Source organism: Pleurodeles waltl, chromosome 4_1 (assembly GCF_031143425.1).
Source record: "Pleurodeles waltl isolate 20211129_DDA chromosome 4_1, aPleWal1.hap1.20221129, whole genome shotgun sequence".
In the NCBI taxonomy this organism is placed as follows: Eukaryota; Metazoa; Chordata; class Amphibia; order Caudata; family Salamandridae; genus Pleurodeles; species Pleurodeles waltl.
Window position 1 is genome coordinate 595,503,683 of NC_090442.1, and position 15,788 is coordinate 595,519,470.

Sequence of the window (15,788 nt, forward strand, 5' to 3'; positions counted from 1 at the left end):
GGCCTGGCCCAGGATGGCAGAACAAAGAACTTCCTCTGAGAGAGGGTGTGACACCCTCTCCCTTTGGAAAATGGTGTGAAGGCAGGGGAGGAGTAGCCTCCCCCAGCCTCTGGAAATGCTTTCTTGGGCACAGATGTGCCCAATTCTGCATAAGCCAGTCTACACCGGTTCAGGGACCCCTTAGCCCCTGCTCTGGCGCGAAACTGGACAAAGGAAAGGGGAGTGACTACTCCCCTGGCCTGCACCTCCACTGGGAGGTGTCCAGAGCTCCTCCAGTGTGCTCCAGACCTCTGCCATCTTGGAAACAGAGGTGCTGCTGGCACACTGGACTGCTCTGAGTGGCCAGTGCCACCAGGTGACGTCAGAGACTCCTTGTGATAGGCTCCTTCAGGTGTTGCTAGCCTATCCTCTCTCCTAGGTAGCCAAACCCTCTTTTCTGGCTATTTAGGGTCTCTGTCTCTGGGGAAACTTCAGATAACGAATGCAAGAGCTCATCCGAGTTCCTCTGCATCTCTCTCTTCACCTTCTGATAAGGAATCGACTGCTGACCGCGCTGGAAGCCTGCAAACCTGCAACATAGTAGCAAAGACGACTACTGCAACTCTGTAACGCTGATCCTGCCGCCTTCTCGACTGTTTTCCTGCTTGTGCATGCTGTGGGGGTAGCCTGCCTCCTCTCTGCACCAGAAGCTCCGAAGAAATCTCCCGTGGGTCGACGGAATCTTCCCCCTGCAACCGCAGGCACCAAAAAGCTGCATTACCGGTCCCTTGGGTCTCCTCTCAGCACAACGAGCGAGGTCCCTCGAATCCAGCAACTCTGTCCAAGTGACCCCCACAGTCCAGTGACTCTTCAGCCCAAGTTTGGTGGAGGTAAGTCCTTGCCTCACCTCGCTGGGCTGCATTGCTGGGAACCGCGACTTTGCAGCTACTCCGGCCCCTGTGCACTTCCGGCGGAAATCCTTTGTGCACAGCCAAGCCTGGGTCCACGGCACTCTAACCTGCATTGCACGACTTTCTAAGTTGGTCTCCTGCGACGTGGGACTCCTTTGTGCAACTTCGGCGAGCACCGTTTCACGCATCCTTGTAGTGCCTGTTTCTGGCACTTCTCCGGGTGCTACCTGCTTCAGTGAGGGCTCTTTGTCTTGCTCGACGTCCCCTCTCTCTTCAGGTCCAATTTGCGACCTCCTGGTCCCTCCTGGGCCCCGGCAGCGTCCAAAAACGCCAAATGCACGATTTGCAACTAGCAAGGCTTGTTGGTGTCCTTCCGGCAGAAAAACACTTCTGCACAACTCTCCAAGGCGAGAGGAATCCGTCCACCAAAGGGGAAGTCTCTAGCCCTTTTCGTTCCTGCAGAAACCTCAGCTTCTTCTGTCCAGTCGAAGCTTCTTTGCACCCGCAGCTGGCATTTCCTGGGCATCTGCCCATCTCCGACTTGCTTGTGACTTTTGGACTTGGTCCCCTTGTTCCACAGGTACGCTAGATTGGAAATCCACAGTTGTTGCATTGCTGGTTTGTGTCTTTCCTGCATTATTCCTCTAACACGACTTCTTTGTCCTTAGGGGAATTTTAGTGCACTTTGCACTCACTTTTCAGGGTCTTGGGGAGGGTTATTTTTCTAACTCTCACTATTTTCTAATAGTCCCAGCGACCCTCTACAAGGTCACATAGGTTTGGGGTCCATTCGTGGTTCGCATTTCACTTTTGGAGTATATGGTTTGTGTTGCCCCTATCCCTATGTTTCCCCATTGCATCCTATTGTAACTATACATTGTTTGCACTGTTTTCTAAGACTATACTGCATATTTTTGCTATTGTGTATATATATCTTGTGTATATTTCCTATCCTCTCACTGAGGGTACACTCTAAGATACTTTGGCATATTGTCATAAAAATAAAGTACCTTTATTTTTAATATAACTGTGTATTGTGTTTTCTTATGATATTGTGCATATGACACTAAGTGGTACTGTAGTAGCTTCACACGTCTCCTAGTTCAGCCTAAGCTGCTCTGCTAAGCTACCATTATCTATCAGCCTAAGCTGCTAGACACCCTATACACTAATAAGGGATAACTGGGCCTGGTGCAAGGTGCAAGTACCCCTTGGTACTCACCACAAGCCAGTCCAGCCTCCTACATTGTGTAAGCACGTAACCTAAATAACGCAAAGTGCTGTGCTGAGGTGGCCCCCTGGAGCTAGGGCCCCCCATCGCTGCCCTGCAGTGGCCAGGGGCCTTTGTTGCGCCACTGCGACCTGCAATGATATCATCTGAAAAATATCAACACAATAGGTAAGCTTACATAGGAGAGTGAGATTTACTGTTCTAACTCTACATCTACTTGAGGACATTGTGAAAGCCAATATCTTGCTCCCCACAGTGTTGCAGGTCGATATTTAAAAGTTGATATTGTGGTACCACATCTGAATGGTGTCACATTTACTCAGCCACATCACAATTATGTCCAAACCCACATTCCTGCCAGGGGGAGTCCCCCATTGCACCAACATGTCTAAGTGTCTTGTGTAGATACAAAGTGCATCCGCAGTGCCTGTTTGGGTGCTGTTCCTATTTCGTAAGGTAGATTTTCCACTTTGTTGGCCCTCATTATGAGTTGTCTGGTAAATGGCTGGATTTTCCCCAGCCCCAGACACCATAATTCCAGTGGAACTCGTAACCAATATTACCAGCTCTATTGGAATTAAGAGGCCACTCGAAACAAGGCCGTATGTGTTTTAAATGTGTGTTTACAATCCAAGAGATACTCAAGCAATTAACTTTGTGCATGTAGGAACCGCAGAGGCATAGTTGACTGAAACATAGTGCCAATTATCCGACTACATAGCATCTTGGAACCTTCGTATGTGAGAGGAAAGAAAGAAATGATTAGGTTACCTTCATGGTGACAGTCCATTCTGGTAGGCAAAAGCATACAGGAGAAGGAGTACGAGGGCATGTGACAGATGCCTCAGTGTCATGATTGCAATAGTGAATATAACCTAGGGGCAATTGTCATCTGCTGCAGTCCTCCTTTTCCTGCAAAACAGTACAGGAGAAGAAGGACCAGGACAACGACCAGAGCGGCCCTGGTATCATGTCTGCAATTGTGAACATGACTCTAGCCAAGCTCTCAGCTTCCTCAGTCCTTGTTCTCATCCAAAAGTATGCAGGAGATGGAGGAATGGAACAACTCACTGATCCTTGTGGTCAGTTCTTGAGGGTTTCCTTCCCCGAACCTACAGCAAGACAGGAGCAGGTGAGTGCCAGTGGTAGCAAGACGCACTGAGGTGCCACCAAGGGTGTGGGGGGAGGAGCTATTTTGGATGAAGTAACAGTCCACAACTCTCCCATGCCGTTAGTAACGTCAGTGGAATAAAATAAGAAAAGGAATGGGTGAGCGACATCCCTGTCAGAGCTGTAGGAAAGGACAAGGGAAAGGATACAAGAACCCACCCAGGCCCTTGGTCGAGTTGTGTGGAACGTCAAACAGAGGTGGGGCCCCACAGTATTTTCTGGGCTTTCTTCGGGGCTGGCACGCATGTACAACCCATTTATGCAGAGTTCTCACATCTGCTCTCTGACTGTACATCTTTCTAGCTTGAGTCTACCAGACAGCTTAGGCTGTCTGGTTGGAAAATACCTATTCTTAGATATTGAGGGCTTAAAAGTGAACCCATTCTTTATGATTGGTTTGCTTAATTGTAATTCTCATTTGCTGGCTTCTTGTTCGACGGCTTGCCTCGTGCATCTTGTATTCGGCCTCCCTCTGGGGCATGGCCTCTTGACTCGTGTCTTTCTCTAGCCCCCAGTGTTCTTTGTTGCTGCATCTCATCTGTGAGCTTGTCTCCCCATACACTCTGTTACAGAGGCAGAAATTGTAGTACTCATGTTCACTCCTACATATGTATATGCGGAAATGCCAGCTTAGTGGATCTTTGCTGCCTCTGGCACTAGGGTCCAGATTTACTAACACTTTGCAACAGGTTTCCGTTATTTTTCCTAATTTAATTATTCATTCACAATCAATCTGCCTATCAGCAGCGTAGTCAAAGCACATTAATCCAATTGTGGAGTTTGTCTATTGTCTCAGAGTTTAAAGAACTATTGTCTTACAGAAGCTAACCAACACCATCAGTGTAGCACCCTGGAGACATCACAAGTGCCTGCAGCACGACCCATCAGCCAACAAAGACTGCAAGCACCATCTGTGGCACTGCAAAGACACAGCACCAGAGCAATCAATGTCTGAGTAAACTCAACTCTTAACCAATCTTCCAGCTTCATCAATGCAATAATCCCTCTCTGCAGATTGTACCCTGCCTCATCTGGCCTCAAACAGCCCTTCCTAGTCATTCTCTAGTGCTTCATTTTTCTCAATAATGGAGGTCTTGTTGCATGAGTTTCCACCATGCAGTTCCTGGTGGTGATTCTGAATTCCAGAACAAGCATAAAAGAGTGCAGCTTATAGTAAGATGTTATTTCTTTCATCAGCATGTTCATGACACGACCAGAGAAGTGGAAGGAATGAGTGGACTACACATGCCCAAAGCAAGAGCACTATTTACAGCAAGTTGCACCTTATTTTCCTATTATGAGACCATAAATATCTACAGGAACTTCCACCTTTCTTCCCCATTATGAGAGTGTTTCACAAGCACACAGTACACATGCACTTGTTCCACAAAGCTATTTTCCACTGCAACCTATTCCTTTCCGTTCTCAACGCTTTCTGATCACCTTTGTTTTAGTTCTGATTTCCCTCTCCATTTCCCAGTTAGCTTTGACAGTCTTTATGGCCCTTCGTAGCACATCATATCCATTCTGAGTACCTCCTTGAATCAAGATTTCTACCTCCTCTTCTCACCTGAATCTCTACTGCACCCAGACACTCCATCTTTGAGATCATGCCTCAGATCGCTCAATCACAGATAGTTTTACTCTGATGTTTTGAGGAATATTGGGCCAAGAGTGAACATTTAGCCCAGGTATCCAGCCCTTAGGAAAACCTGACTGTCTGGACCTATGTTAAATGTCAAATATATAGATCAAATAATAACACGGCAGAGGGAGAAGCCTAGACCTACTCTAGAAATTATATGAACCTTGTTCAGTAAAGGACAACTCAGTAAGCCAGCCAAGTACTCTTTCAGTAAACTGCAGCATAGTCACACAGCTCAATAGGATGTTTAATGGTATTAAGAGCCTCCAAATTAGGCAGAGGAAAATAACTTCTTCTACTGGTTACTTCCTTTCTTTGGCCTGTAAGGCCCAGGAAAGGTACTAAGGCACAATACCTGCCCTTTTCCCTCCCCATCCTTTTTTGAAAACCACCAACTCACTCCCGGGTGGAGTCCATATAATATTTCCTGTTGGCTTAACAGTGCATGAGGCAGGGTTGGCTTGTTACTCATGAGTGGACTCCATGCGAAGCTTTCTGTTGGTTTAGCAGTGCCTTCACTTGATTTTTCCTCTGTGGTTCCTTAGATGAATCTATAAAATGCTTCATAGTGGCTTAACAGCACCTCCAATGAGTTGGCCCACTCTTGCTCCTGGGTAGACTCCATATAATGCTGCCTGCTGACTTAGCCATGCCCACAGCAGAGATGGCACTCTGTTGCTCCTAAACAACTCTATATAATACTCTTGAGTGGCTTAGCAATACCTCCATTGGGTTGGGTCCTCTGTCACTCATAGGTGAACTTTACAAAATCCTCCCTATTGTCTCAACGGGGTTTGCAGTGTTGCAGTAGGGTTGGCCATCTGGCACTCATATTTGGACTCCTTATAATACTCCCAGGTGGATTAACAGTTCCTCAATTGGTTGGGTATTTTGACATTACTGGGTAGACTCTGCATACCCTCGTGCCCCTGACTCATGCTGATCAATAGCCTTTTTACGTATGGTACTGCCCACTTTGAAAGATGCTAAGTACCTGCATGCACAACTGCATCCATTGTCATTCTCTCCAAACACCCCAAGCTTAGATGAAACAACATTTTATGCACAGTGCAACCACCATATCATCAAACACCAAGCGCCTCACACAATATATCCCAGATTGGCTAAACTATAAACCACAACTTTTTAGTCATGAACTCTGTGGTGAACTACGGAACCCAATGCAATGGTAATGCTTCATGACCTGGTCATGTGTCATGAAGTAAGCCTCTATTTGCATCTGAAAAGGCTCATGAACATTTAAATGGCATTGACTTTATTTGAGATCTTTTAGGGCTATTTATGTCTAGTTTTTGTCTTGAGTTCTTATGCTGCCCGAATATCGTGAGAGGCTTGTTTCCTTGTACTTGCTCTTAAACTGCTTTTTGCTAAATGATGTCCATAACGACAACATCTCACACATGATTTCTTACCCATTATCGTGCCCCCTTGTAGCATCAAGCCTGTTTCGTTTGTTTTTTGTTTTTTTTTGTAGATATACAGCAGACCAGTATTGATGAAACAGTAACTGTATTAAAGACAGAGCAGATGCTTGTGTTGCGACACAGTAAGTCATACACTGTGCTACATTTCCATATCAGTACTCCAATGCATTATTGTTAGTTTTTTAATGAAAATGCCTATGAGTCTTTGTTCAAATTTCTTTTTGTGTGTGTTAGATTGGCAGTTTAAGCCCCAGAGAATTGGCATGGCACATACAACTTTATAATTTGAGTTCCTTTATGATTTTGAGTTTGTTTTATTCCAAAATAGATTATCATTTATAGGCTGTGTCCGCAGTATGATTAGAGATTACACTCTACTTTACTTTCCCTTTAGGTCCATAGTTAGAACAATTTTATAATCAGAAGCGTGGCTTCAGTGGGGTGTTTGGGGGGTGACACACCCCAAATAAATGCATTCTTGGCTTGGAAGTTGGGTCTGAAGGCCATGAGTCTGGTCTGCGATGTCTGTTTCGGTTTTTCTCGTCATTGTCCAAGAATAAAAGCCTTAGCATTGACCTTTGATGTAAAACAGGACAGAGAGAGTGGCAGAGATATACATCTGCTGGCTAAATTTCAAAATGGGAAATCCGATAACCTGGAATCAATACTGGCTTTCCGGGGTGTCCAAATTTTGTGATCTTAGACAAATATTGTATTTCACAGAGCCTTTTTTTTCTTTATTTTCTTTATTATCATATATGAACATTATTTCAAATACCTGGGTTCTGGACGTGCACTGAACAAGCAACTCTTATGTTTGATTTAATAGCCTATAATGTTGCTCAATCTACAATAAGAATATAGGCCACATTTAGGGTTGACGTAAGTACTGACTTGCCTTTTAGTTCACTAATGACATTGTTGATGGAAGGGTGAGCCTTTAGTGTTTTTAAGTTCATGTTTAAAAACTATTACCTTTAAAAAATTTCTGTCTATGCAGTTATATAATCTGAAATACTAAGGTGAAACTCTTCAACATGTTAAAGAATTATACTTTGTTTAATTTTGAAGATTGCATCACATTTTCACATTATATTTGTTGCACAATATATATGCCAAATGTTTTTACATTATCTTTGTTGCACTATATACATGCCAAATGTTTTTTTGGCTTGGCTCTTGCATGGATTCTTAGACTCGAAGCCAGACCCTTGGCTCAGCTCTGGCTCGGCTAGCCCTATTACCTGGCTGGTATGCCCACCTTAATTTGCACCTTGGGCTTAGTGAATAGGGCCATAAGTCACTTGATAAAATGATTTGCAATAGGCAACATGCCTACATGCACCGATTTGACAACTCTACAATCAAGGCTTCTTGTAGCACAGATGAAGAAGTGTGTATAGTGAAAATATATTTAAAATAAGCAATCAAGGGTCATGGACTCTAGGCTGTTATATTTTATGTGACAGCAGGGATGGCTTTAGCCCTGGTGGCACCCGGGCAGCAATCTTTTTTGGTGCACCCCCCCCCCCATGACTACCTCCTCAGATTCCCTCACTACCAGCCGGCAAAAAAGCAGTCATCTCTACATAGTCCCTCTTTCACATACATTTTATTTGTTTTAAAGGGCTTGTTAAGGCTGGCTTTACTAATCGTATCAGCTATCCACATTAAAGACAGATTTATTATTTACAGCAGGTGGATTAACCCTCTGTGCTACATTATGGTGAGTTAAAACTGTCAGTAAATAAAACACTGATCTCTCTCTCTTGCTAGAACATTAATCACAAGAGTTATCTTGACATTTTAATTGTTTCCTAAAGGTCGGACGCACAAGCAACTTTTCAGCAGGTGCTTTTAAATCACAGGTTTCGTAAGTTATTAGTAAACACGTGCCCCAATGAGGTCTGCGTCCCCCCATCCAGGTCAGCACCCGGTGCGACCGCACCAGTCGCACCGCCCTAAAGCCAGCCCTGTGTGACAGTCATCATGAGTTCAGGGCGAAGTATCAGGCCTGACACTCTGGTGAGTAGCTTCAGAGAGGGTTTTTGGCAATGCATCCTTGGCTTGTTCTTGGTAGTTTGGTCTGGAACCCTTGAGTCGAGTCTACTATGACTGTGTCATTTTTAGGGTTTTTAGGGTTGAGCGCAAGCACTCTGGCCCCTGTTGTAATCTCTCTGTGGGCTTGTAACCACATCCATGTCACTCCTATTAGTTTGGTTGGTTTGTGGGCTTGCTTTTTAAAATTTGCTTGATTTCATTAGTGAAAGGCATGCATAAGTCATGCCTTTGCCGGTGTTTAGCCCTTTTCGAGTGCACGACCAACTACTGAAAACATGAGAGACTCTGTTTTCCGTATGGTTTCTGGAGTACTTTTTCTCTTTATTTCGCAGCGATCTCACTGGCATGACATCAACCCAATTACATGGAGATTTGCACTTTTGCCGTTTCATTGTGAGCGAACTTCTGTTTCCTTTTGTGTGTCTGCCTGCTTTGCACAGATGGCGGCCATCGGCTCGCTTATGTGAAATTTTTACTTTCAGTTTATGGGGCAAGAAAAGTCCGGTTAGTTATGTGAAACTGTTATACTTTTCATTTTCAATTTCTGTGTCAAGAAATGTCCGGTTAGGAGTTTACAATGGTAATAGCTCTAACTCGAGCAAACACAAGACCTATTGCATTGCAAATGCTTGCTTCTCTTCATTCTCATTTCACTAAGTGCTTTTAACTTGTTCATTTTTTTGAATGGAAACTTAATTATAACTAGTGATTCGTTACCAAAAAAGTAGTAATACTGCACCCCCAGAAGCACTCCTTGAATGGGTGCAACGTTTTGAATTTACAAACACTTTATTTATTTTTTATGTGTTTATTTGTTTGTTAAAAAAACTGCATCATAAAAAGAACACTACTCTACAGCCACAGCATTGAGTTTAAATACAAATATATTGTGGCGCATTGAAAATAATAAAAAATACAACAAACAAAAAAATAATAAAAAATACAATAAATAAAATTCTTATTAATACAATTCTTCCATTGCGAGTTTGCTGTCTTTGTTTCTCAGAGGCCCAAGATGGGGCAGATAGATGGCTGCGCGGTTCTGTGTGATCCTACAGGGAAGCTGTGCGTCCCCGGGGATCTCCCTGCCGTCATCCTCTTAATAGCCATATTAATTTCAGTCGGACTAATGCGAGGATCCATCACGCACACTTGTTGCCCGGATGGCTTGCTAAAGGTTATGGTCGCCGAGTGCCTGACTAGATTTGAGTAATAACTATATTTTCAGAGCCGTAGGCTTTTTCTTACCTTTCTTTTAACAACTCTTCCTTCTGTTCTTGTTTCCTCGAGCAACTAAATATTTCTTTGCTGTCAGTGACATTGTTTTGTAACACATAGGTGCTGTAAAGTATCTGCGCCGATCGTTTCAATTAGTAAGTGTATGAGCCACAGGAATATTATGAGAAAAGAGTTGTTCACAGAAGGGTCGTTCGTGCATGGACCCCCCGCGGAAGGAGTGAGTAGTCAAAAATTGTATGTCTTTAAAAAGCCCCTTTTTTCTTGTAAGCCAGTTTTGATTCCAGGTAGTCTGGAATCGAAACAGGCTTCGATGTTTGTTCAAATCACGTGATCCTGCGCTAACATGTTATTACTACTCCTGGAAGTTTGTGTAGTTCTGCAGTTGTTTGATCTCTGCATTGCACTTGTGCTGATAATAATGCCTTCCCCTTTTGTAAATGCACACTATACTGTTGCCCGTAGGTGGAGCGAGGTTTTATAAGTAGCTTCAATAAATGCCTACCTAGAATGCACAGAAAGGGATTTCTTGTCCAATTAAATCCTAATGGATTTCAAGTATCTCATTCCACTAAGCTCTATCAGCGTTACTCGCAAAGAAGATAATACCATTTACCTCAGTCGTCCATGACAATCTTTCCACAGAGGGCCTGAGACTGGTCCTCCTCCGCCCCATTCAGGAGCCACCATGGCTCAGCTCTCTGCAGATCACAATGTGTATTGATTACTCTTTATGGCTGGGCCAATATGCAGAAGGATTAGTCTTGGAGACCGTCTGCCCCAGCCCAAGTGCCCCTGGACTTTGACTGTAGTGACTGCATAATTTTAGATGGAATCAAACACCCAGTGCGGAGCCTTCTGCCCACAGGATAACACTGTCCAAACCTACCTGCCAGGTACCACTGAGAAAGTTGTGATTGTGTATTTGAAAATAGTAATTATGGTCAATATCACTGGAGCGTCCATTTACATTCTACCAGATCACCCTCTAATTTATTGAATAACAATATTTACAAATTTCACATTTTTTTCGTTTTAGTCAAATATATATCCCTATGAGAGTTTTCATAAACTCTGACTTTTATTTGTTTTAGAGTATTACTGGCTTGCAGTCATTTGTTTCGGGTTTTGTGATCCACTCAAGCACTATTTTTACCCAGTAACTATAATGTGACAATATGGACAGATGGATGATGGGAGTGGCATTGTAAGAGCTTCTGTTTTTTTATTTTTTTATTTAGAGTGGTTATAAGTTGTCCAAAAACAATAATTCCATCATCATCTCCATGAAGGAAGAAAGTGAACACAAAGCAATCATGTCATGTAAAATCTCCCATGCGCAGCATATTTCTAAAACAACTGTAACCAGGTCTGATTGAATCGTTTTAGCCCCTTACTCCTCTTTAGTTTTAGAATTGTGTCCCCAACATCACATTCATTGCAGATAGCGTTAAATCCCAGTGCAGGTGATAACAGACAAATACCCAGACCAACTGCAGGCAGCTAACAAATGCGAATGTTGTCCACAGACAGCAGCCCGCAATGAGGATGGGGTTTTGCCTTGCTGTGGTTGGTACCACACTTAGGTATTTTCTCGGCGAATTGTACAACGCACACACAGTTTTAAGCTGCCGAAGCTTTAAATTAACCGAGATTGCCAAAGAGTTAGTGAAGACGAGAGTTTCTTCTTTACACCCAGGCTGATTCGCCTGCCCAGTTTTCACACTTCCATTATGAGCCAGCTCAGTCAAGTAATCTAGCCTATTCCCACTCACTACTGTGTGAAGGCTGTAATTGACACCTCTCTGGTGGAGCATACACATTCTAATACCTCCTCTCCTGCACTGTTTCGAGCCGCCTAGTCCGGTATTTGATGATCCTTAAATCACATTTTGTGGCAATTGAAACTCCGATTGTAATTCAGCAAAGGAAGGAAAGCCAGATCGGTCATACAATTTCCCAGCAAACCTTAGTCCATTGCGGTGCCATGAACAGTGGACGTCAGGGAAGCATTACCCAAAAAAGGTGTGCATGGATGGGTAGTGGAAATACAATAGTTTTTACACTACTCACCCCATATTTCCGGAGCATACATTATGACCTTTACAACACAGCTGCTTAAATAATTGTGTTCAGTATTTCGGCATAAAAAGTACTTCCTGTCCGTGCCAATACCAATTTGATGTATCAATTGTTTCTTAATGTCGCTGCCATCTGCAAGAATGCATTGAATACGCTGGCCAAAAGCTGCATAAAACGGGTCTTAAAATCAGGCAATGACCATTCTCCCCTATGAGAAGGTAGCCTTATCTATCTGATCACATAATGTGCTCTGTGATACCCCCAAATAAAGCTACTCACCACTGCGTCTAACGCGTAAAAACATAGTTACGCACACGAAGTGGAATTGCGTGGAAAAGCTGTAGAAATTTATGGAAGATGTTCATTTTTAAAATATGACAACGTCCAATAATTCTTATATGGAGTGGGCTCCAGGCACGCATTTTGGCTGTGCAATGCAATAGCAGTTGCTCATAATTCAGTCGTATGATGTTATTGATATGGCTGGTGATCTTAACTACAAGTGACGTAGCTGTCTCAACCACGTGTGCTTCTTGATTAATGAATAGTTAAGAGCTATTTGGGTCTTATCAATATTCAATTTATAGTCTGACAATTTACCAAACTGCCCAGCTTCTGCAGCAATACAGTGCATAGCACGTAAGGCACCAGTCAATTATGTTACCACATCAATGGCATAAGCACTAAGAGCCATGTTCATCAAAACTCCACAACACAGTGTAGGAAGCCACCTTGCAACACTGTGAAAGTGCAGGGATGTGCCATATTTAAAATTGTACACTGCATTTCTGGCCGTTCCCAGTGCTGGTGAGCTTTTGGCTACTAGCGCCACTTTAGGCACCCTTGCACCACAGTGCAAGAGTGCCTGCGTTGTAGGCAGGTTTGTTTTTGAGCAGAAAGGGACACCTTCATGCACAAAAAGAATCCTCTGAGGCATTTTTTTCTTTCTTTGTGTGCTGCTGAATGCAGCACACATAGAAAGAAGGGAAACCGCAAGAAACAAACATATTTCTCCTTGTTACAACTCCCCTGGGGGAGGCGTAGGGTTTTGATGCATTCCTTTGTCTACCACTAATGGTAAATCTGGAACTGCGCCAACATACATGGGTGGAAGAGTGGGAACACACATGCTTCACTCATGTAACACCTCCCTAGGGCAGATCAACAAAAGGAGTGATTTGCACTCCCTTCGCGTTACTCCAGATTTATCAAGACATATTGATACACTCAAGATGGCCTTGCGTGGCTTGAGAAATTCCACTTAGGTTTTGCATCACCCTTGCGCTCCCTTGCATGGCACAAGGGTGATGTAAAACCTAAATAAATCTGTCCCAAAGGCTCAACATAACCTCATTCAAAGTGACAGGTGCTATCTCCAGGTTATTGATTATATGCCATAAATAGGACTCTAGGTATAATGGAGAGAGGAGACTGGGGCACCTCTACCGGGTCCCCCCATAAAATCTAAATGTCTTGGACACTTGACCTGCTATGACCAACCTAACTGAGGGGATTTGATGCAGAGTTTTAACACTTTTCAAAAAATGTCACGAATATTCATGTCCCTGATCGTCACCTAGAGATATGTCCAGCTTTGACAGCGCTCAAAAACCTCAAACATCACATCTTTCATCAGAGACTCCTAGATGTCACTGAGCTTAATGGTATGCGCCAGGAAGGCTGAAACAAACATTTTAAAAAGTGGCCTAAGAACATGCAGGCTTACTATGTAGATTATCATGAGTTTACCAGAGTTTTCAGCACCTCAACATAGTCTGCATGAGTGCTTAGTGTACTCTATAGTGCCCATATAGGAACGTAGTCCGGGCATTTATAAGAAGCTAAGATACTTCTTGCTTTTCTGTGAGTTATGTTTGCATGTAGAAGGGTGGGCAGGATTGATACACAGATCGTGCAGTCTTTTAGAAATAGATTGTTTGGATTACATATTTTTGTGAGGTTCACTTCTTTTTTCTATAGGGGAAGTTTACTTTTGTGTATCTGCTAAGCACTGAAATCTTTGTGGATTTTGTTTTTGTTAGATAAAGCTCATTTAGTTGTGGGCTTCTTTTTTCTGTTATGAAACACTTGCTTTGTTGTGGAGAAAAGGCTACTTTTGTATTTTTGAGTTGCAGAGGGCTTTTTTATGCCGCAATATTGTAGATTTTAGGGGTATGCTTTGTTTTTTTAAGTTTTTGGGGTTATAGCTTTTATGATTTGGGCTTTATTACTATATTTTGGGAGATGCCATTTTTAATTGTTGGCTCTTTAAAGTGTTTACAGGAAAGGCTAGCATTTTTATGGTTTCCTCATTTTTTGACATGGATATTGTTTTACCTTTGAACAGTAGGAAACTGCTAAACAGCCGCATACTGCATGAAGTGCATTCCTAACGTATATAACTTTTGGATAATACATGGTTAAGAAAGCAAAATCTGCACAGGTTTCAATGCCCAATGTGGGATTCAGTGTGTCCTGACAACACACACATGTAGTTTAAATACCAGAGTCGCAGGGCTGGCAAAAGCCACGTTCTACTTGCAGCATTTACTTGTTACATTAAAATAATTCAGATATATTTAATACTATGGCTAACAACATAAGCTAAAAGTAAAGTGTGTTTTGAGAGGAGCAGTGACATAAAGCTTAAAAACAAAACATGCAAGTTGTGGCAACTTATGTTACTCAAACAACTGTGACTGAGCATGCTATTTGCTCTCAAGGATAATAGATAAGTGAAAGGTTTGATTGTTTTTTCTAATTTACTGAAGAGGTTGGTACTGAATAGAATGGGCAAGTCAAGCTGCAGACTTAAGGGGTCATATAAACTATGGGCATTATTTTGAGTTTGGCTGACTGGACACTCCATCAAAACGTTGCATATATCCCATCCACTATATTTCAAGTGCCGTAGGCTGTAAAGTACTTGTGGTGTGGAGGACGGGACATATGCCACATTTGTAGCAAAGTAGTCCGCCTGTCAAACTCGTAATCAGGCCCCATATTGCAATAATTTCCTAAAAAATTATTTGATATCCTGTTGTGGAGCTAATATTTAAACTCCTTAGAAAGTACTAAAATCCAGTTTGATGTGGCCCATCACATACGCAGACTAGTTGTAACAATTTCACACACATTTACAGATATTGTGATGTGAAAGTGCTCTGAGTTAAAACAGCATGAATAAGGTGCACATTTGTTGCAGTAGAACAGTGGTTCCCGACCTGTTGTCCGGCGACTCCTGGGAGTCCGTGAAGACTCTTCAGGGGGTCCACGACTGCTTAGAAAATTAAATAATGTTAACAGATTAGGTCCCCAGCTTTCAGTAATGACTAAGTGGGGGGTCCCCGGATTCCAATAATGATCCAGTGGGGGTCCCCGGGTTCCATGAATGATTAAGTGGGGGTCCACAGAAGTCAAAAGGTTGGGAACCACTGCAGTAGAAGACAGGTCAAAAGAGCAGAATACAAGAGGCCATTACTGAGAACATACTGTGACTGATGGAAAGCCACCCTCTTCGTGGGACAGGCAGCTGTGAATTCAAGAAGGTAGGACATGCACATATCAATAATCCCATACAGACTGTCCGCAGTCCTTTGTGTAATACCTATTTACTAACAATTATTTACATACTCAGTATTGTGAGAATGAGATCCAGGCACATTGCTTGACGTAAAGTGACCTTTCAATATTATTTTAATGGATGTTATACAGAGGTATCTTAGCATAAGTCAAACATATTCATAATTCAGAAACATTTCTAAAATTAAGGGTGAAAAGTAAATATATTAGTAACATGTAATTTTAAAAAGCATACTATTTTAAAAGAAGAAAAAAGAGAATATAAACATGTAATAAGTGACATTGGAAATAGTGCAATCTGGAACACTTGCTATTGCAAATTCTATACCTGAGATGCTCAATGAAAAGGTTCATTTTTTCTTTTAAAATTTACAAATTGATCATATCCAATAAAAAGATAGAGTATGGCATACTATTCCACTGAAAGATACTAACTCTAAACCAAG